Here is a 22604-nt window from a genome sequence, read left to right as displayed (position 1 = left end):
CGGCTGGCCATCATATACTTTTAATCTTCATGCTGAGAAAAATTCCTCAACGGGGTTGAGTAGGGTGAGAGGAACTCCACCAGCATCCTGTTGTGGGCCGCAAACCATTGCCTGATGATGTTGGAGCGATGGAAACTGACATTGTCCCAAACTAACACGTACTTTGGCAGGTCATCTCCAATCTGCCCCCTCTCTTGTTCAGGGATGAGATCCCTGTAGAGAGTGTCAAAAGACTGTTTAGGTGTGAAAAGGGGCCGTCTGCAACACAGTGAAGTTGTCTTGCAGTCCTATGTGGAAAGAATATAGCAATGCAAAACACTAAATTGAGTAAAAAATAAAATGCCACCGTTTACTTAAAGTATACTTACTGTATATTGTAAAACTAGTGCTTAAATGTCGTGGGGATTATACTATTCTACAGAGACCCATTATAATGCATTTTGATCAACATGACATAAGTAATTGATAATGTAGGAATCTGCACAGAATTTTGTCATAATCATTTGCATGGATGTACCAAAGCATTTGCAACTTGTTCAAAGAAATGAGAAAATGCTTGTTTGATGTGCACACGTGACACAAGGATGTAAGGATTGAACAAGAAGTTTTGAGAATTTCAAATCGGATCAGAGAAATGTACCAAATTGACTTAGAAAAAAGTGTATTTAAAGTGGGGGGGGTACTTTTGGGGCAGTTTTGTTTCACCCAAGTGTCCCATTTCCACCCCTCTCAAACTAATGCATGGATGCATATAGCCAGAAACAATTCATTTGATGCATGCAAAGAAGCAACACTGTGTGTCTCAAGAAGCATTTATTCATGATTACGTAGACATGCTAAAATTTCAAGGCCACACACTACACATTACACATGACATTACACATTTCATAAAATTTACATTTAGTCATTTAGCAGACGTTTTTATCCAAAGCGACTTACAGACGAGGAAACATTGGAAGCAATTATAACAATATAGGCAACAAAAGGCATAAGTTAATTAAATCCAGTCCATTAAAGCCTAGCACAGTATACAAAGCTAAGAATAGTGAGGTAAGTAAAAAAATATTTTTTTAAGAAGACAGAAAATAATAAGAGGTTAAAATCAGTCATCTACATTTTGACGGAAGATATGCATTTTCACACACTACACCGGCCTGTAGTGTTCTAGCAGTATAAGGTTGAGAGTGAGCTTCTTCAGTAGCGGTGTGATGCAGGCCTCTTTGAAAGCAGTGGGAAATGTCCCAGTGGTGAGCAAAGAGTTGATGATGCGGGTCAGACCAGGCACAACTGCTGGAGAGATGGCATGGAGGACATCTGCGTTGTCTGGAGCGGTGAGCTCGGGGGTGACAAAGAAGTGATCAGACGTGTGCAGCGGAGTGAACTGAGAGTGATGAGTGGAGCATTTCTCGAATCAGCCTTGTCATTTGCAAAACAGTAAGTGCATTTCTGGTTTTGATTGTTTGATTGCAAGAAACGGCACATGAGTCACGTTATCGCTTTTACTGTTTTTACAATAATTTATTGACAGACAGTGTCATTGTGATGCAGACAGGAAAAGACAGCACTGCATATTACAAACAAATGTAGAAATCTGAACATAAGACATTAGGGAATTCCTTAGGGAAAACTGTACATGCAGTGCAGTGGAATTACAGTGCAGTCTTCCTACACCTCCTGACGTTCCTGTCTTTTGGGCAACGGATTCTCATCCACATCACAACAAATATCTTCTCTTGCGATACAGCGTGAAAATCATCTTTCAGAGTGTCTAATCCAGCCTCTGCAGGCATCAGCTGTGATGTCATCACATGTTACATCCATGGCAGCCAGAAGGGTCATCTGTGTATGCGGCTGGCCATCATATACTTTTAATCTTCATGCTGAGAGAAATTCCTCAACGTGGTTGAGTAGGGTGAGAGGAACTCCACCAGCATCCTGTTGTGGGCCGCAAACCATTGCCTGATGATGTTGGAGCGATGTAAACTGACATTGTCCAAAACTAACACGTACTTTGCCAGGTCATCTCCAATCTGCCCCCTCTCTTGTTCAGGGATGAGATCCCTGTAGAGAGTGTCAAAAGACTGTTTAGGTGTGTAAAGGGGCCGTCTGCAACACAGTGAAGTTGTCTTGCAGTCCTATGTGGAAAGAATATAGCAATGCAAAACACTAAATTGAGTAAAATAAAATGCCACCGTTTACTTAAAGTATACTTACTGTATATTGTAAAACTAGTGCTTAAATGTCGTGGGGATTATACTATTCTACAGAGACCCATTATAATGCATTTTGATCAACATGACATAAGCAATTGATAATGTAGGAATCTGCACAGAATTTTGTCATAATCATTTGCATGGATGTACCAAAGCATTTGCAACTTGTTCAAAGAAATGAGAAAATGCTTGTTTGATGTGCACATGTGACACAAGGATGTAAGGATTGAACAAGAAGTTTTGAGAATTTCAAATCGGATCAGAGAAATGTACCAAATTGACTTAGAAAAAACTGTATTTAAAGTGGGGGGGGTACTTTTGGGGCAGTTTTGTTTCACCCAAGTGTCCCATTTCCACCCCTCTCAAACTAATGTCTCAAACTGGATGCATATAGCCAGAAACAATTCATTTGATGCATGCAAAGAAGCAACACTGTGTGTCTCAAGAAGCATTTATTCATGATTACGTAGACATGCTAAAATTTCAAGGCCACACACTACACATTACACATTACACATGACATTACACATTTCATAAAATTTACATTTAGTCATTTAGCAGACGTTTTTATCCAAAGCGACTTACAGACGAGGAAACATTGGAAGCAATTATAACAATATAGGCAACAAAATGCATAAGTTAATTAAATCCAGTCCATTAAAGCCTAGCACAGTATACAAAGCTAAGAATAGTGAGGTAAGTAAAAAAATATTTTTTTAAGAAGACAGAAAATAATAAGAGGTTAAAATCAGTCATCTACATTTTGACGGAAGATATGCATTTTCACACACTACACCGGCCTGTAGTGTTCTAGCTGTGTAAGGTTGAGAGTGAGTTTCTTCAGTAGCGGTGTGATGCAGGCCTCTTTGAAAGCAGTGGGAAATGTCACAGTGGTGAGCAAAGAGTTGATGATGCGGGTCAGACCAGGCACAACTGCTGGAGAGATGGCATGGAGGAGATGGGTGGGGATGGGATCCAGTGGGCAGATGGTAGGGTGGTTGGAACCAATGACCTTGGAAACATCATCTTCAGACATAGGAGAAAAGGCGGGTGATGGTGGCGTAGAAAATTGGCTGTTGATGGCGGTAGTTTTCTTTACGAAGAACGATGCAAAATCATCAGCCGTTAACTCCGATGAAGGTGTGGGAGCAGGCGGACAGAGGAGAGCAAAGAAGGTTTTTAAGAGTGTGCGAGAGTCAGGAGAGTTGCTGATCTTCGAGTGGTTATAATCAGTTTTTGCAGAGGTGACGTCAACGGAGAAATTAGAGAGAAGAGACTGGTAGAGAGAGAGAGGTCAGTATGGTCTTTTGATTTGTGCCATTTTCTCTCAGCTGACCGGAGGCTGGTGCGATGCTCACGTGGTACATCCGATAACCAGGGGGCAGACAGGGATGCACGGGCTGGTCCAGATGTAAGAGGGCATATGTTGTCCAAGCAGGATGTAAGCGTGGAACACAGAGTGTCTGTGGCACTGTTGGTATTCAAAAGATAGAGCTCCTCAGAGGGGGGGAGTGCAGACAAGACAGCAAAGGAAAAGCAGGAGGGAGGGACTGTAGGTAGCGCCGGAAAGTGACCAGCGGTAAGACATCTGCGTTGTCTGGAGCGGTGAGGTCGGGGGTGACAAAGAAGTGATCAGACGTGTGCAGCGGAGTGAACTGAGAGTGATGAGTGGAGCATTTCTCGAATCATCCTTGTCATTTGCAAAACAGTAAGTGCATTTCTGGTTTTGATTGTTTGATTGCAAGAGACGGCACATGAGTCACGTTTACGCTTTTACTGTTTTTACAATAATTTATTGACAGACAGTGTCATTGTGATGCAGACAGGAAAAGACAGCACTGCATAGCACAAACAAATGTAGAAATCTGAACATAAGACAATCTCCTTAGGGAAAACTGTACATGCAGTGCAGTGGAATTACAGTGCAGTCTTCCTACACCTCCTGACGTTCCTGTCTTTTGGGCAACGGATTCTCATCCACATCACAACAAATATCTTCTCTTGCGATACAGCGTGAAAATCATCTTTCAGAGTGTCTAATCCAGCCTCTGCAGGCATCAGCTGTGATGTCATCACACGTTACATCCATGGCAGCCAGAAGGGTCATCTGTGTATGCGGCTGGCGATCATATACTTTTAATCTTCATGCTGAGAAAAATTCCTCAACGTGGTTGAGTAGGGTGAGAGGAACTCCACCAGCATCCTGTTGTGGGCCGCAAACCATTGCCAGATGATGTTGGAGCGATGGAAACTGACATTGTCCCAAACTAACACGTACTTTGGCAGGTCATCTCCAATCTGCCCCCTCTCTTGTTCAGGGATGAGATCCCTGTAGAGAGTGTCAAAAGACTGTTAAGTTGTGAAAAGGGGCCGTCTGCAACACAGTGAAGTTGTCTTGCAGTCCTATGTGGAAAGAATATAGCAATGCAAAACACTAAATTGAGTAAAATAAAATGCCACCGTTTACTTAAAGTATACTCACTGTATATTGTAAAACTAGTGCTCAAATGTCGTGGGGATTATACTATTCTACAGAGACCCATTATAATGCATTTTGATCAACATGATATAAGCAATTGATAATGTAGGAATCTGCACAGAATTTTGTCATAATCATTTGCATGGATGTACCAAAGCATTTGCAACTTGTTCAAAGAAATGAGAAAATGCTTGTTTGATGTGCACACGTGACACAAGGATGTAAGGATTGAACAAGAAGTTTTGAGAATTTCAAATCGGATCAGAGAAATGTACCAAATTGACTTAGAAAAAACTGTATTTAAAGTGGGGGGGGGGGGTACTTTTGGGGCAGTTTTGTTTCACCCAAGTGTCCCATTTCCACCCCTCTCAAACTAATGCATGGATGCATATAGCCAGAAACAATTCATTTGATGCATGCAAAGAAGCAACACTGTGTGTCTCAAGAAGCATTTATTCATGATTACGTAGACATGCTAAAATTTCAAGGCCACACACTACACATTACACATTACACATGACATTACACATTTCATAAAATTTACATTTAGTCATTTAGCAGACGTTTTTATCCAAAGCGACTTACAGACGAGGAAACATTGGAAGCAATTATAACAATATAGGCAACAAAATGCATAAGTTAATTAAATCCAGTCCATTAAAGCCTAGCACAGTATACAAAGCTAAGAATAGTGAGGTAAGTAAAAAAATACTTTTTGAGGAAGACAGAAAATAATAAGAGGTTAAAATCAGTCATCTACATTTTGACGGAAGATATGCATTTTCACACACTACACCGGCCTGTAGTGTTCTAGCAGTATAAGGTTGAGAGTGAGTTTCTTCAGTAGCGGTGTGATGCAGGCCTCTTTGAAAGCAGTGGGAAATGTCCCAGTGGTGAGCAAAGAGTTGATGATGCGGGTCAGACCAGGCACAACTGCTGGAGAGATGGCATGGAGGAGATGGGTGGGGATGGGATCCAGTGGGCAGGTGGTAGGGTGGTTGGAACCAATGACCTTGGAAACATCATCTTCAGACATAGGAGAAAAGGCGGGTGATGGTGGGGTAGAAAATTGGCTGTTGATGGCGGTAGTTTTCTTTACGAAGAACGATGTAAAATCATCAGCCGTTAACTCCGATGAAGGTGTGGGAGCAAGCGGACAGAGGAGAGCAGAGAAGGTTTTTAAGAGTGTGCGAGAGTCAGGAGAGTTGCTGATCTTCGAGTGGTTATAATCAGTTTTTGCAGAGGTGACGTCAACAGAGAAAGTAGAGAGAAGAGACTGGTAGAGAGAGAGTTCAGTATGGTCTTTTGATTTGTGCCATTTTCTCTCAGCTGACCGGAGGCTGGTGCGATGCTCACGTGGTACATCCGATAACCAGGGGGCAGACAGGGATGCACGGGCTGGTCCAGATGTAAGAGGGCATATGTTGTCCAAGCAGGATGTAAGCGTGGAACACAGAGTGTCTGTGGCACTGTTGGTATTCAAAAGAGAGAGCTCCTCAGAGGGGGGGAGTGCAGACAAGACAGCAGAGGAAAAGCAGGAGGGAGGGACCGTAGGTAGCGCCGGAAAGTGACCAGCGGTAAGACATCTGCGTTGTCTGGAGCGGTGAGCTCGGGGGTGACAAAGAAGTGATCAGACGTGTGCAGCGGAGTGAACTGAGAGTGATGAGTGGAGCATTTCTCGAATCAGCCTTGTCATTTGCAAAACAGTAAGTGCATTTCTGGTTTTGATTGTTTGATTGCAAGAGACGGCACATGAGTCACGTTAACGCTTTTACTGTTTTTAGAATAATTTATTGACAGACAGTGTCATTGTGATGCAGACTGGAAAAGACAGCACTGCATAGCACAAACAAATGTAGAAATCTGAACATAAGACCTTAGACAATCTCCTTAGGGAAAACTGTACATGCAGTGCAGTGGAATTACAGTGCAGTCTTCCTACACTTCCTGACGTTCCTGTCTTTTGGGCAACGGATTCTCATCCACATCACAACAAATATCTTCTCTTGCGATACAGCGTGAAAATCATCTTTCAGAGTGTCTAATCCAGCCTCTGCAGGCATCAGCTGTGATGTCATCACACGTTACATCTATGGCAGCCAGAAGGGTCATCTGTGTATGCGGCTGGCCATCATATACTTTTAATCTTCATGCTGAGAAAAATTCCTCAACGGGGTTGAGTAGGGTGAGAGGAACTCCACCAGCATCCTGTTGTGGGCCGCAAACCATTGCCAGATGATGTTGGAGCGATGGAAACTGACATTGTCCCAAACTAACACGTACTTTGGCAGGTCATCTCCAATCTGCCCCCTCTCTTGTTCAGGGATGAGATCCCTGTAGAGAGTGTCAAAAGACTGTTTAGGTTTGAAAAGGGGCCGTCTGCAACACAGTGAAGTTGTCTTGCAGTCCTATGTGGAAAGAATATAGCAATGCAAAACACTAAATTGAGTAAAATAAAATGCCACTGTTTACTTAAAGTATACTTACTGTATATTGTAAAACTAGTGCTTAAATGTCGTGGGGATTATACTATTCTAAAGAGACCCATTATAATGCATTTTGATCAACATGACATAAGCAATTGATAATGTAGGAATCTACACAGAATTTTGTCATAATCATTTGCATGGATGTACCAAATCATTTGCAACTTGTTCAAAGAAATGAGAAATGCTTGTTTGATGTGCACACGTGACACAAGGATGTAAGGATTGAACAACAAGTTTTGAGAATTTCAAATCGGATCTGAGAAATGTACCAAATTGACTTAGAAAAAACTGTATTTAAAGTGGGGGGGGTACTTTTGGGGCAGTTTTGTTTCACCCAAGTGTCCCATTTCCACCCCTCTCAAACTAATGGATGGATACATATAGCCAGAAACAATTCATTTGATGCATGCAAAGAAGCAACACTGTGTGTCTCAAGAAGCATTTATTCATGATTAAGTAGACATGCTACAATTTCAAGGCCACACACTACACACATTAAACATTACACATGACATTACACATTTCATAAAATTTACATTTAGTCATTTAGAAGACGTTTTTATCCAAAGCGACTTACAGACGAGGAAACATTGGAAGCAATTATAACAATATAGGCAACAAAATGCAGAAGTTAATTAAATCCAGTCCATTAAAGCCTAGCACAGTACACAAAGCTAAGAATAGTGAGGTATGTAAAAAAATATTTTTTTAAGAAGACAGAAAAAAATAAGAGGTTAAAATCAGTCATCTACATTTTGACAGAAGATATGCATTTTCACACACTACACCGGCCTGTAGTGTTCTAGCAGTGTAAGGTTGAGAGTGAGTTTCTTCAGTAGCGGTGTGATGCAGGCCTCTTTGAAAGCAGTGGGAAATGTCCCAGTGGTGAGCAAAGAGTTGATGATGCGGGTCAGACCAGGCACAACTGCTGGAGAGATGGCATGGAGGAGATGGGTGGGGATGGGATCCAGTGGGCAGGTGGTAGGGTGGTTGGAACTAATGACCTTGGAAACATCATCTTCAGACATAGGAGAAAATGCGGGTGATGGTGGCGTAGAAAATTGGCTGTTGATGGCGGTAGTTTTCTTTACGAAGAACGATGCAAAATCATCAGCCGTTAACTCCGATGAAGGTGTGGGAGCAGGCGGACAGAGGAGAGCAGAGAAGGTTTTTAAGAGTGTGCGAGAGTCAGGAGAGTTGCTGATCTTCGAGTGGTTATAATCAGTTTTTGCAGAGGTGACGTCAACGGAGAAAGTAGAGAGAGAGAGGTCAGTATGGTCTTTTGACTTGTACCATTTTCTCTCAGCTGACCGGAGGCTGGTGCGATGCTCACGTGGTACATCCGATAACCAGGGGGCAGACAGGGATGCACGGGCTGGTCCAGATGTAAGAGGGCATATGTTGTCCAAGCAGGATGTAAGCGTGGAACACAGAGTGTCTGTGGCACTGTTGGTATTCAAAAGAGAGAGCTCCTCAGAGGGGGGGAGTGCAGACAAGATAGCAGAGGAAAAGCAGGAGGGAGGGACCGTAGGTAGCGCCGGAAAGTGACCAGCGGTAAGACATCTGCGTTGTCTGGAGCGGTGAGGTCGGGGGTGACAAAGAAGTGATCTGACCTGAGAGTGATGAGTGGAGCATTTCTCGAATCATCCTTGTCATTTGCAAAACAGTAAGTGCATTTCTGGTTTTGATTGTTTTATTGCAAGAGACGGCACATGATTCACGTTAACGCTTTTACTGTTTGTACAATAATTTATTGACAGACAGTGTCATTGTGATGCAGACAGGAAAAGACAGCACTGCATAGCACAAACAAATGTAGAAATCTGAACATTAGACAATCTCCTTAGGGAAAACTGTACATGCAGTGCAGTGGAATTACAGTGCAGTCTTCCTACACCTCCTGAAGTTCCTGTCTTTTGGGCAACGGATTCTCATCCACATCACAACAAATATCTTCTCTTGCGATACAGCGTTAAAATCATCTTTCAGAGTGTCTAATCCAGCCTCTGCAGGCATCAGCTGTGATGTCATCACACGTTACATCCATGGCAGCCAGAAGGGTCATCTGTGTATGCGGCTGGCCATCATATACTTTTAATCTTCATGCTGAGAAAAATTCCTCAACGGGGTTGAGTAGGGTGAGAGGAACTCCACCAGCATCCTGTTGTGGGCCGCAAACCATTGCCTGATGATGTTGGAGCGATGGAAACTGACATTGTCCCAAACTAACACGTACTTTGGCAGGTCATCTCCAATCTGCCCCCTCTCTTGTTCAGGGATGAGATCCCTGTAGAGAGTGTCAAAAGACTGTTTAGGTGTGAAAAGGGGCCGTCTGCAACACAGTGAAGTTGTCTTGCAGTCCTATGTGGAAAGAATATAGCAATGCAAAACACTAAATTGAGTAAAATAAAATGCCACTGTTTACTTAAAGTATACTTACTGTATATTGTAAAACTAGTGCTTAAATGTCGTGGGGATTATACTATTCTACAGAGAGCCATTATAATGCATTTTGATCAACATGACATAAGCAATTGATAATGTAGGAATCTGCACAGAATTTTGTCATAATCATTTGCATGGATGTACCAAAGCATTTGCAACTTGTTCAAAGAAATGAGATAATGCTTGTTTGATGTGCACACGTGACACAAGGATGTAAGGATTGAACAAGAAGTTTTGAGAATTTCAAATCGGATCAGAGAAATGTACCAAATTGACTTAGAAAAAACTGTATTTAAAGTGGTGGGGGGGGTACTTTTGGGGCAGTTTTGTTTCACCCAAGTGTCCCATTTCCACCCCTCTCAAACTAATGCATGGATGCATATAGCCAGAAACAATTCATTTGATGCATGCAAAGAAGCAACACTGTGTGTCTCAAGAAGCATTTATTCATGATTACGTAGACATGCTAAAATTTCAAGGCCACACACTACACATTACACATTACACATAACATTACACATTTCATAAAATTTACATTTAGTCATTTAGCAGACGTTTTTATCCAAAGCGACTTACAGACGAGGAAACATTGGAAGCATTTATAACAATATAGGCAACAAAATGCATAAGTTCATTAAATCCAGTCCATTAAAGCCTAGCACAGTATACAAAGCTAAGAATAGTGAGATAAGTAAAAAAATACTTTTTTAAGAAGACAGAAAATAATAAGAGGTTAAAATCAGTCATCTACATTTTGACGGAAGATATGCATTTTCACACACTACACCGGCCTGTAGTGTTCTAGCAGTGTAAGGTTGAGAGTGAGTTTCTTCACTAGCGTTGTGATGCAGGCCTCTTTGAAAGCAGTGGGAAATGTCCCAGTGGTGAGCAAAGAGTTGATGATGCGAGTCAGACCAGGCACAACTGCTGGAGAGATGGCATGGAGGAGATGGGTGGGGATGGGATCCAGTGGGCAGGTGGTAGGGTGGTTGGAACCAATGACCTTGGAAACATCATCTTCAGACATAGGAGAAAAGGCGGTTGATGGTGGCGTAGAAAATTGGCTGTTGATGGCGGTAGTTTTCTTTACGAAGAACGATGCAAAATCATCAGCCGTTAACTCCGATGAAGGTGTGGGAGCAGGCGGACAGAGGAGAGCAGAGAAGGTTTTTAAGAGTGTGCGAGAGTCAGGAGAGTTGCTGATCTTCGAGTGGTTATAATCAGTTTTTGCAGAGGTGACGTCAACGGAGAAAGTAGAGAGAGAGAGGTCAGTATGGTCTTTTGACTTGTGCCATTTTCTCTCAGCTGACCGGAGGCTGGTGCGATGCTCACGTGGTACATCCGATAACCAGGGGGCAGACAGGGATGCACGGGCTGGTCCAGATGTAAGAGGGCATATGTTGTCCAAGCAGGATGTAAGCGTGGAACACAGAGTGTCTGTGGCACTGTTGGTATTCAAAAGAGAGAGCTCCTCAGAGGGGGGGAGTGCAGACAAGACAGCAGAGGAAAAGCAGGAGGGAGGGACCGTAGGTAGCGCCGGAAAGTGACCAGCGGTAAGACATCTGCGTTGTCTGGAGCGGTGAGGTCGGGGGTGACAAAGAAGTGATCAGACGTGTGCAGCGGAGTGACCTGAGAGTGATGAGTGGAGCATTTCTCGAATCATCCTTGTCATTTGCAAAACAGTAAGTGCATTTCTGGTTTTGATTGTTTGATTGCAAGAGACGGCACATGATTCACGTTAACGCTTTTACTGTTTGTACAATAATTTATTGACAGACAGTGTCATTGTGATGCAGACAGGAAAAGACAGCACTGCATAGCACAAACAAATGTAGAAATCTGAACATAAGACAATCTCCTTAGGGACAACTGTACATGCAGTGCAGTGGAATTACAGTGCAGTCTTCCTACACCTCCTGACGTTCCTGTCTTTTGGGCAACGGATTCTCATCCACATCACAACAAATATCTTCTCTTGCGATACAGCGTGAAAATCATCTTTCAGAGTGTCTAATCCAGCCTCTGCAGGCATCAGCTGTGATGTCATCACACGTTACATCCATGGCAGCCAGAAGGGTCATCTGTGTATGCGGCTGGCGATCATATACTTTTAATCTTAATGCTGAGAAAAATTCCTCAACGTGGTTGAGTAGGGTGCGAGGAACTCCACCAGCATCCTGTTGTGGGCCGCAAACCATTGCCTGATGATGTTGGAGCGATGGAAACTGACATTGTCCCAAACTAACACGTACTTTGGCAGGTCATCTCCAATCTGCCCCCTCTCTTGTTCAGGGATGAGATCCCTGTAGAGAGTGTCAAAAGACTGTTTAGGTGTGAAAAGGGGCCGTCTGCAACACAGTGAAGTTGTCTTGCAGTCCTATGTGGAAAGAATATAGCAATGCAAAACACTAAATTGAGTAAATGAAATGCCACTTTTTACTTAAAGTATACTTACTGTATATTGTAAAACTAGTGCTTAAATGTCGTGGGGATTATACTATTCTACAGAGACCCATTATAATGCATTTTGATCAACATGACATAAGCAATTGATAATATAGGAATCTGCACAGAATTTTGTCATAATCATTTGCATGGATGTACCAAAGCATTTGCAACTTGTTCAAAGAAATGAGAAAATGCTTGTTTGATGTGCACACGTGACACAAGGATGTAAGGATTGAACAAGAAGTTTTGAGAATTTCAAATCGGATCAGAGAAATGTACCAAATTGACTTAGAAAAAAATGTATTTAAAGTGGGGGGGTACTTTTGGGGCAGTGTTGTTTCACCCAAGTGTCCCATTTCCACCCCTCTCAAACTAATGCATGGATGCATATAGCCAGAAACAATTCATTTGATGCATGCAAAGAAGCAACACTGTGTGTCTCAAGAAGCATTTATTCATGATTACGTAGACATGCTAAAATTTCAAGGCCACACATTACACATTACACATGACATTACACATTTCATAAAATTTACATTTAGTCATTTAGCAGACGTTTTTATCCAAAGCGACTTACAGACGAGGAAACATTGGAAGCAATTATAACATTATAGGCAACAAAATGCATAAGTTAATTAAATCCAGTCCATTAAAGCCTAGCACAGTATACAAAGCTAAGAATAGTTAGGTAAGTAAAAAAATACTTTTTTAAGAAGACAGAAAATAATAAGAGGTTCAAATCAGTCATCTACATTTTGACGGAAGATATGCATTTTCACACACTACACCGGCCTGTAGTGTTCTAGCAGTGTAAGGTTGAGAGTGAGTTTCTTCAGTAGCGGTGTGATGCAGGCCTCTTTGAAAGCAGTGGGAAATGTCCCAGTGGTGAGCAAAGAGTTGATGATGCGGGTCAGACCAGGCACAACTGCTGGAGAGATGGCATGGAGGAGTTGGGTGGGGATGGGATCCAGTGGGCAGGTGGTAGGGTGGTTGGAACCAATGACCTTGGAAAAATCATCTTCAGACATAGGAGAAAAGGCGGGTGATGGTGGCGTAGAAAATTGGCTGTTGATGGCGGTAGTTTTCTTTACGAAGAACGATGAAAAATCATCAGCCGTTAACTCCGATGAAGGTGTGGGAGCAGGCGGACAGAGGAGAGCAGAGAAGGTTTTTAAGAGTGTGCGAGAGTCAGGAGAGTTGCTGATCTTCGAGTGGTTATAATCAGTTTTTGCAGAGGTTACGTCAACGGAGAAAGTAGAGAGAGAGAGGTCAGTATGGTCTTTTGACTTGTGCCATTTTCTCTCAGCTGACCGGAGGCTGGTGCGATGCTCACGTGGTACATCCGATAACCAGGGGGCAGACAGGGATGCACGGGCTGGTCCAGATGTAAGAGGGCATATGTTGTCCAAGCAGGATGTAAGCGTGGAACACAGAGTGTCTGTGGCACTGTTGGTATTCAAAAGAGAGAGCTCCTCAGAGGGGGGGAGTGCAGACAAGACAGCAGAGGAAAAGCAGGAGGGAGGGACTGTAGGTAGCGCCGGAAAGTGACCAGCGGTAAGACATCTGCGTTGTCTGGAGCGGTGAGGTCGGGGGTGACAAAGAAGTGATCAGACGTGTGCAGTGGAGTGACCTGAGAGTGATGAGTGGAGCATTTCTCGAATCATCCTTGTCATTTGCAAAACAGTAAGTGCATTTCTGGTTTTGATTGTTTGATTGCAAGAGACGGCACATGATTCACGTTAACGCTTTTACTGTTTGTACAATAATTTATTGACAGACAGTGTCATTGTGATGCAGACAGGAAAAGACAGCACTGCATAGCACAAACAAATGTAGAAATCTGAACATAAGACAATCTCTTTAGGGAAAACTGTACATGCAGTGCAGTGGAATTACAGTGCAGTCTTCCTACACCTCCTGACGTTCCTGTCTTTTGGGCAACGGATTCTCATCCACATCACAACAAATATCTTCTCTTGCGAAACAGCGTGAAAATCATCTTTCAGAGTGTCTAATCCAGCCTCTGCAGGCATCAGCTGTGATGTCATCACACGTTACATCCATGGCAGCCAGAAGGGTCATCTGTGTATGCGGCTGGCGATCATATACTTTTAATCTTCATGCTGAGAAAAATTCCTCAACGTGGTTGAGTAGGGTGAGAGGAACTCCACCAGCATCCTGTTGTGGGCCGCAAACCATTGCCTGATGATGTTGGAGCGATGGAAGCTGGCATTGTCCCAAACTAACACGTACTTTGGCAGGTCATCTCCAATCTGCCCCCTCTCTTGTTCAGGGATGAGATCCCTGTAGAGAGTGTCAAAAGACTGTTCAGGTGTGAAAAGGGGCCGTCTGCGACACAGTGAAGTTGTCTTGCAGTCCTATGTGGAAAGAATATAGCAATGCAAAACACTAAATTGAGTAAAATAAAATGCCATTGTTTACTTAAAGTATACTTACTGTATATTGTAAAACTAGTGCTTAAATGTCGTGGGGATTATACTATTCTACAGAGACCCATTATAATGCATTTTGATCAACATGACATAAGCAATTGATAATGTAGGAATCTGCACAGAATTTTGTCATAATCATTTGCATGGATGTACCAAAGCATTTGCAACTTGTTCAAAGAAATGAGATAATGCTTGTTTGATGTGCACACGTGACACAAGGATGTAAGGATTGAACAAGAAGTTTTGAGAATTTCAAATCGGATCAGAGAAATGTACCAAATTGACTTAGAAAAAACTGTATTTAAAGTGGGGGGGGGTACTTTTGGGGCAGTTTTGTTTCACCCAAGTGTCCCATTTCCACCCCTCTCAAACTAATGCATGGATGCATATAGCCAGAAACAATTCATTTGATGCATGCAAAGAAGCAACACTGTGTGTCTCAAGAAGCATTTATTCATGATTACGTAGACATGCTAAAATTTCAAGGCCACACACTACACATTACACATTACACATGACATTACACATTTCATAAAATTTACATTTAGTCATTTAGCAGACGTTTTTATCCAAAGCGACTTACAGACGAGGAAACATTGGAAGCAATTATAACAATATAGGCAACAAAATGCATAAGTTAATTAAATCCAGTCCATTAAAGCCTAGCACAGTATACAAAGCTAAGAATAGTGAGGTAATTAAAAGAATACTTTTTTAAGAAGACAGAAAATAATAAGAGGTTAAAATCAGTCATCTACATTTTGACGGAAGATATGCATTTTCACACACTACACCGGCCTGTAGTGTTCTAGCAGTGTAAGGTTGAGAGTGAGTTTCTTCAGTAGCGGTGTGATGCAGGCCTCTTTGAAAGCAGTGGGAAATGTCCCAGTGGTGAGCAAAGAGTTGATGATGCGGGTCAGACCAGGCACAACTGCTGGAGAGATGGCATGGAGGAGATGGGTGGGGATGGGATCCAGTGGGCAGGTGGTAGGGTGGTTGGAACCAATGACCTTGGAAACATCATCTTCAGACATAGGAGAAAAGGCGGGTGATGGTGGCGTAGAAAATTGGCTGTTGATGGCGGTAGTTTTCTTTACGAAGAACGATGCAAAATCATCAGCCGTTAACTCCGATGAAGGTGTGGGAGCAGGCGGACAGAGGAGAGCAGAGAAGGTTTTTAAGAGTGTGCGAGAGTCAGGAGAGTTGCTGATCTTCGAGTGGTTATAATCAGTTTTTGCAGAGGTGACGTCAACGGAGAAAGTAGAGAGAGAGAGGTCAGTATGGTCTTTTGACTTGTGCCATTTTCTCTCAGCTGACCGGAGGCTGGTGCGATGCTCACGTGGTACATCCGATAACTAGGGGGCAGACAGGGATGCACAGGCTGGTCCAGATGTAAGAGGGCATATGTTGTCCAAGCAGGATGTAAGCGTGGAACACAGAGTGTCTGTGGCACTGTTGGTATTCAAAAGAGAGAGCTCCTCAGAGGGGGGGAGTGCAGACAAGACAGCAGAGGAAAAGCAGGAGGGAGGGACCGTAGGTAGCGCCGGAAAGTGACCAGCGGTAAGACATCTGCGTTGTCTGGAGCGGTGAGGTCGGGGGTGACAAAGAAGTGATCAGACGTGTGCAGCTGAGTGACCTGAGAGTGATGAGTGGAGCATTTCTCGAATCATCCTTGTCATTTGCAAAACAGTAAGTGCATTTCTGGTTTTGATTGTTTGATTGCAAGAGATGGCACATGATTCACGTTAACGCTTTTACTGTTTGTACAATAATTTATTGACAGACAGTGTCATTGTGATGCAGACAGGAAAAGACAGCACTGCATAGCACAAACAAATGTAGAAATCTGAACATAGGACAATCTCCTTAGGGAAAACTGTACATGCAGTGCAGTGGAATTACAGTGCAGTCTTCCTACACCTCCTGAAGTTCCTGTCTTTTGGGCAACGGATTCTCATCCACATCACAACAAATATCTTCTCTTGCGATACAGCGTGAAAATCATCTTTCAGAGTGTCTAATCCAGCCTCTGCAGGCATCAGCTGTGATGTCATCACACGTTACATCCATGGCAGCCAGAAGGGTCATCTGTGTATGCGGCTGGCGATCATATACTTTTAATCTTCATGCTGAGAAAAATTCCTCAACGTGGTTGAGTAGGGTGAGAGGAACTCCACCAGCATCCTGTTGTGGGCAGCAAACCATTGCCTGATGATGTTGGAGCGATGGAAACTGACATTGTCCCAAACTAACACGTACTTTGGCAGGTCATCTCCAATCTGCCCCCTATCTTGTTCAGGGATGAGATCCCTGTAGAGAGTGTCAAAAGACTGTTTAGGTGTGAAAAGGGGCCGTCTGCAACACAGTGAAGTTGTCTTGCAGTCCTATGTGGAAAGAATATAGCAATGCAAAACACTAAATTGAGGAAAATAAAATGCCACCGTTTACTTAAAGTATACTTACTGTATATTGTAAAACTAGTGCTTAAATGTCGTGGGGATTATACTATTCTACAGAGACCCATTATAATGCATTTTGATCAACATGACATAAGCAATTGATAATGTAGGAATCTGCACAGAATTTTGTCATAATCATTTGCATGGATGTACCAAAGCATTTGCAACTTGTTCAAAGAAATGAGATAATGCTTGTTTGATGTGCACACGTGACACAAGGATGTAAGGATTGAACAAGAAGTTTTGAGAATTTCAAATCGGATCAGAGAAATGTTCCAAATTGACTTAGAAAAAACTGTATTTAAAGTGGGGGGGGGGGGTACTTTTGGGGCAGTTTTGTTTCACCCAAGTGTCCCATTTCCACCCCTCTCAAACTAATGCATGGATGCATATAGCCAGAAACAATTCATTTGATGCATGCAAAGAAGCAACACTGTGTGTCTCAAGAAGCATTTTTTTCATGATTACGTAGACATGCTAAAATTTCAAGGCCACACACTACACATTACACATAACATTACACATTTCATAAAATTTACATTTAGTCATTTAGCAGACGTTTTTATCCAAAGCGACTTACAGACGAGGAAACATTGGAAGCAATTATAACAATATTGGCAACAAAATGCATAAGTTAATTAAATCCAGTCCATTAAAGCCTAGCACAGTATACAAAGCTAAGAATAGTGAGGTAAGTAAAAAAATACTTTTTTAAGAAGACAGAAAATAATAAGAGGTTAAAATCAGTCATCTACATTTTGACGGAAGATATGCATTTTCACACACTACACCGGCCTGTAGTGTTCTAGCAGTGTAAGGTTGAGAGTGAGTTTCTTCAGTAGCGGTGTGATGCAGGCCTCTTTGAAAGCAGTGGGACATGTCCCAGTGGTGAGCAAAGAGTTGATGATGCGGGTCAGACCATGCACAACTGCTGGAGAGATGGAATGGAGGAGATGGGTGGGGATGGGATCCAGTGGGCAGGTGGTAGGGTGGTTGGAACCAATGACCTTGGAAACATCATCTTCAGACATAGGAGAAAAGGCGGGTGATGGTGGCGTAGAAAATTGGCTGTTGATGGCGGTAGTTTTCTTTACGAAGAACGATGCAAAATCATCAGCCGTTAACTCCGATGAAGGTGTGGGAGCAGGCGGACAGAGGAGAGCAGAGAAGGTTTTTAAGAGTGTGCGAGAGTCAGGAGAGTTGCTGATCTTCGAGTGGTTATAATCAGTTTTTGCAGAGGTGACGTCAACGGAGAAAGTAGAGAGAGAGAGGTCAGTATGGTCTTTTGACTTGTGCCATTTTCTCTCAGCTGACCGGAGGCTGGTGCGATGCTCACGTGGTACATCCGATAACCAGGGGGCAGACAGGGATGCACGGGCTGGTCCAGATGCAAGATGTAGAGGCATATGTTGTCCAAGCAGGATGTAAGCGTGGAACACAGAGTGTCTGTGGCACTGTTGGTATTCAAAAGTGAGAGCTCCTCAGAGGGGGGAGTGCAGACAAGACAGCAGAGGAAAAGCAGGAGGGAGGGACCGTAGGTAGCGCCGGAAAGTGACCAGCGGTAAGACATCTGCGTTGTCTGGAGCGGTGAGGTCGGGGGTGACAAAGAAGTGATCAGACGTGTGCAGCGGAGTGACCTGAGAGTGATGAGTGGAGCATTTCTCGAATCATCCTTGTCATTTGCAAAACAGTAAGTGCATTTCTGGTTTTGATTGTTTGATTGCAAGAGACGGCACATGATTCACGTTAACGCTTTTACTGTTTGTACAATAATTTATTGACAGACAGTGTCATTGTGATGCAGACAGGAAAAGACAGCACTGCATAGCACAAACAAATGTAGAAATCTGAACATAAGACAATCTCCTTAGGGAAAACTGTACATGCAGTGCAGTGGAATTACAGTGCAGTCTTCCTACACCTCCTGACGTTCCTGTCTTTTGGGCAACGGATTCTCATCCACATCACAACAAATATCTTCTCTTGCGATACAGCGTGAAAATCATCTTTCAGAGTGTCTAATCCAGCCTCTGCAGGCATCAGCTGTGATGTCATCACACGTTACATCCATGGCAGCCAGAAGGGTCATCTCTGTATGCGGCTGGCCATCATATACTTTTAATCTTCATGCTGAGAAAAATTCCTCAACGGGGTTGAGTAGGGTGAGAGGAAGTCCACCAGCATCCTGTTGTGGGCCGCAAACCATTGCCTGATGATGTTGGAGCGATGGAAACTGACATTGTCCCAAACTAACACGTACTTTGGCAGGTCATCTCCAATCTGCCCCCTCTCTTGTTCAGGGATGAGATCCCTGTAGAGAGTGTCAAAAGACTGTTTAGGTGTGAAAAGGGGCCGTCTGCAACACAGTGAAGTTGTCTTGCAGTCCTATGTGGAAAGAATATAGCAATGCAAAACACTAAATTGAGTAAAATAAAATGCCATGGTTTACTTAAAGTATTCTTACTGTATATTGTAAAACTAGTTCTTAAATGTCGTGGGGATTATACTATTCTACAGAGACCCATTATAATGCATTTTGATCAACATGACATACGCAATTGATAATGTAGGAATCTGCACAGAATTTTGTCATAATCATTTGCATGGATGTACCAAAGCATTTGCAACTTGTTCAAAGAAATGAGAAAATGCTTGTTTGATGTGCACACGTGACACAAGGATGTAAGGATTGAACAAGAAGTTTTGAGAATTTCAAATCGGATCAGAGAAATCTACCAAATTGACTTAGAAAAAACTGTATTTAAAGTGGGGGGGGTACTTTTGGGGCAGTTTTGTTTCACCCAAGTGTCCCATTTCCACCCCTCTCAAACTAATGCATGGATGCATATAGCCAGAAACAATTAATTTGATGCATGCAAAGAAGCAACACTGTGTGTCTCAAGAAGCATTTATTCATGATTACGTAGACATGCTAAAATTTCAAGGCCACACACTACACATTACACATGACATTACACATTTCATAAAATTTACATTTAGTCATTTAGCAGACGTTTTTATCCAAAGCGACTTACAGACGAGGAAACATTGGAAGCAATTATAACAATATAGGCAACAAAATGCATAAGTTCATTAAATCCAGTCCATTAAAGCCTAGCACAGTATACAAAGCTAAGAATAGTGAGGTAAGTAAAAACATAATTTTTTAAGAAGACAGAAAATAATAAGAGGTTAAAATCAGTCATCTACATTTTGACGGAAGATATGCATTTTCACACACTACACCGGCCTGTAGTGTTCTAGCAGTGTAAGGTTGAGAGTGAGTTTCTTCAGTAGCGGTGTGATGCAGGCCTCTTTGAAAGCAGTGGGAAATGTCCCAGTGGTGAGCAAAGAGTTGATGATGCGGGTCAGACCAGGCACAACTGCTGGAGAGATGGCATGGAGGAGATGGGTGGGGATGGGATCCAGTGGGCAGGTGGTAGGGTGGTTGGAACCAATGACCTTGGAAACATCATCTTCAGACATAGGAGAAAAGGCGGGTGATGGTGGCGTAGAAAATTGGCTGTTGATGGCGGTAGTTTTCTTTACGAAGAACGATGCAAAATCATCAGCCGTTAACTCCGATGAAGGTGTGGGAGCAGGCGGACAGAGGAGAGCACAGAAGGTTTTTAAGAGTGTGCGAGAGTCAGGAGAGTTGCTGATCTTCGAGTGGTTATAATCAGTTTTTGCAGAGGTGACGTCAACGGAGAAAGTTGAGAGACAGAGGTCAGTATGGTCTTTTGACTTGTGCCATTTTCTCTCAGCTGACCGGAGGCTGGTGCGATGCTCACGTGGTACATCCGATAACCAGGGGGCAGACAGGGATGCACGGGCTGGTCCAGATGTAAGAGGGCATATGTTGTCCAAGCAGGATGTAAGCGTGGAACACAGAGTGTCTGTTGCACTGTTGGTATTCAAAAGAGAGAGCTCCTCAGAGGAGGGGAGTGCAGACAAGACAGCAGAGGAAAAGCAGGAGGGTGGAACCGTAGGTAGCGCCGGAAAGTGACCAGTGGTAAGACATCTGCGTTGTCTGGAGCGGTGAGGTCGGGGGTGACAAAGAAGTGATCAGACGTGTGCAGCGGAGTGACCTGAGAGTGATGAGTGGAGCATTTCTCGAATCATCCTTGTCATTTGCAAAACAGTAAGTGCATTTCTGGTTTTGATTGTTTGATTGCAAGAGACAGCACATGATTCACGTTAACGCTTTTACTGTTTGTACAATAATTATTTGACAGACAGTGTCATTGTGATGCAGACAGGAAAAGACAGCACTGCATAGCACAAACAAATGTAGAAATCTGAACATAAGACAATCTCCTTAGGGAAAACTGTACATGCAGTGCAGTGGAATTACAGTGCAGTCTTCCTACACCTCCTGACGTTCCTGTCTTTTGGGCAACGGATTCTCATCCACATCACAACAAATATCTTCTCTTGCGATACAGCGTGAAAATCATCTTTCAGAGTGTCTAATCCAGCCTCTGCAGGCATCAGCAGTGATGTCATCACACGTTACATCCATGGCAGCCAGAAGGGTCATCTGTGTATGCGGCTGGCCATCATATACTTTTAATCTTCATGCTGAGAAAAATTCCTCAACGGGGTTGAGTAGGGTGAGAGGAACTCCACCAGCATCCTGTTGTGGGCCGCAAACCATTGCCTGATGATGTTGGAGCGATGGAAACTGACATTGTCCCAAACTAACACGTACTTTGGCAGGTCATCTCCAATCTGCCCCCTCTCTTGTTCAGGGATGAGATCCCTGTAGAGAGTGTCAAAAGACTGTTTAGGTGTGAAAAGGGGCCGTCTGCAACACAGTGAAATTGTCTTGCAGTCCTATGTGGAAAGAATATAGCAATGCAAAACACTAAATTGAGTAAAAAATAAAATGCCACCGTTTACTTAAAGTATACTTACTGTATATTGTAAAACTAGTGCTTAAATGTCGTGGGGATTATACTATTCTACAGAGACCCATTATAATGCATTTTGATCAACATGACATAAGTAATTGATAATGTAGGAATCTGCACAGAATTTTGTCATAATCATTTGCATGGATGTACCAAAGCATTTGCAACTTGTTCAAAGAAATGAGAAAATGCTTGTTTGATGTGCACACGTGACACAAGGATGTAAGGATTGAACAAGAAGTTTTGAGAATTTCAAATCGGATCAGAGAAATGTACCAAATTGACTTAGAAAAAAGTGTATTTAAAGTGGGGGGGGGTACTTTTGGGGCAGTTTTGTTTCACCCAAGTGTCCCATTTCCACCCCTCTCAAACTAATGCATGGATGCATATAGCCAGAAACAATTCATTTGATGCATGCAAAGAAGCAACACTGTGTGTCTCAAGAAGCATTTATTCATGATTACGTAGACATGCTAAAATTTCAAGGCCACACACTACACATTACACATTACACATGACATTACACATTTCATAAAATTTACATTTAGTCATTTAGTAGACGTTTTTATCCAAAGCGACATACAGACGAGGAAACATTGGAAGCAATTATAACAATATAGGCAACAAAATGCATAAGTTAATTAAATCCAGTCCATTAAAGCCTAGCACAGTATACAAAGCTAAGAATAGTGAGGTAAGTAAAAA

The sequence above is a fragment of the Barbatula barbatula genome, assembly GCF_947034865.1.
Source record: "Barbatula barbatula genome assembly, chromosome: 1".
Lineage (NCBI taxonomy): Eukaryota > Metazoa > Chordata > Actinopteri > Cypriniformes > Nemacheilidae > Barbatula > Barbatula barbatula.
The sequence above is the reverse complement of the archived record's forward strand: the minus strand, read 5'-3'. Positions refer to the sequence as shown.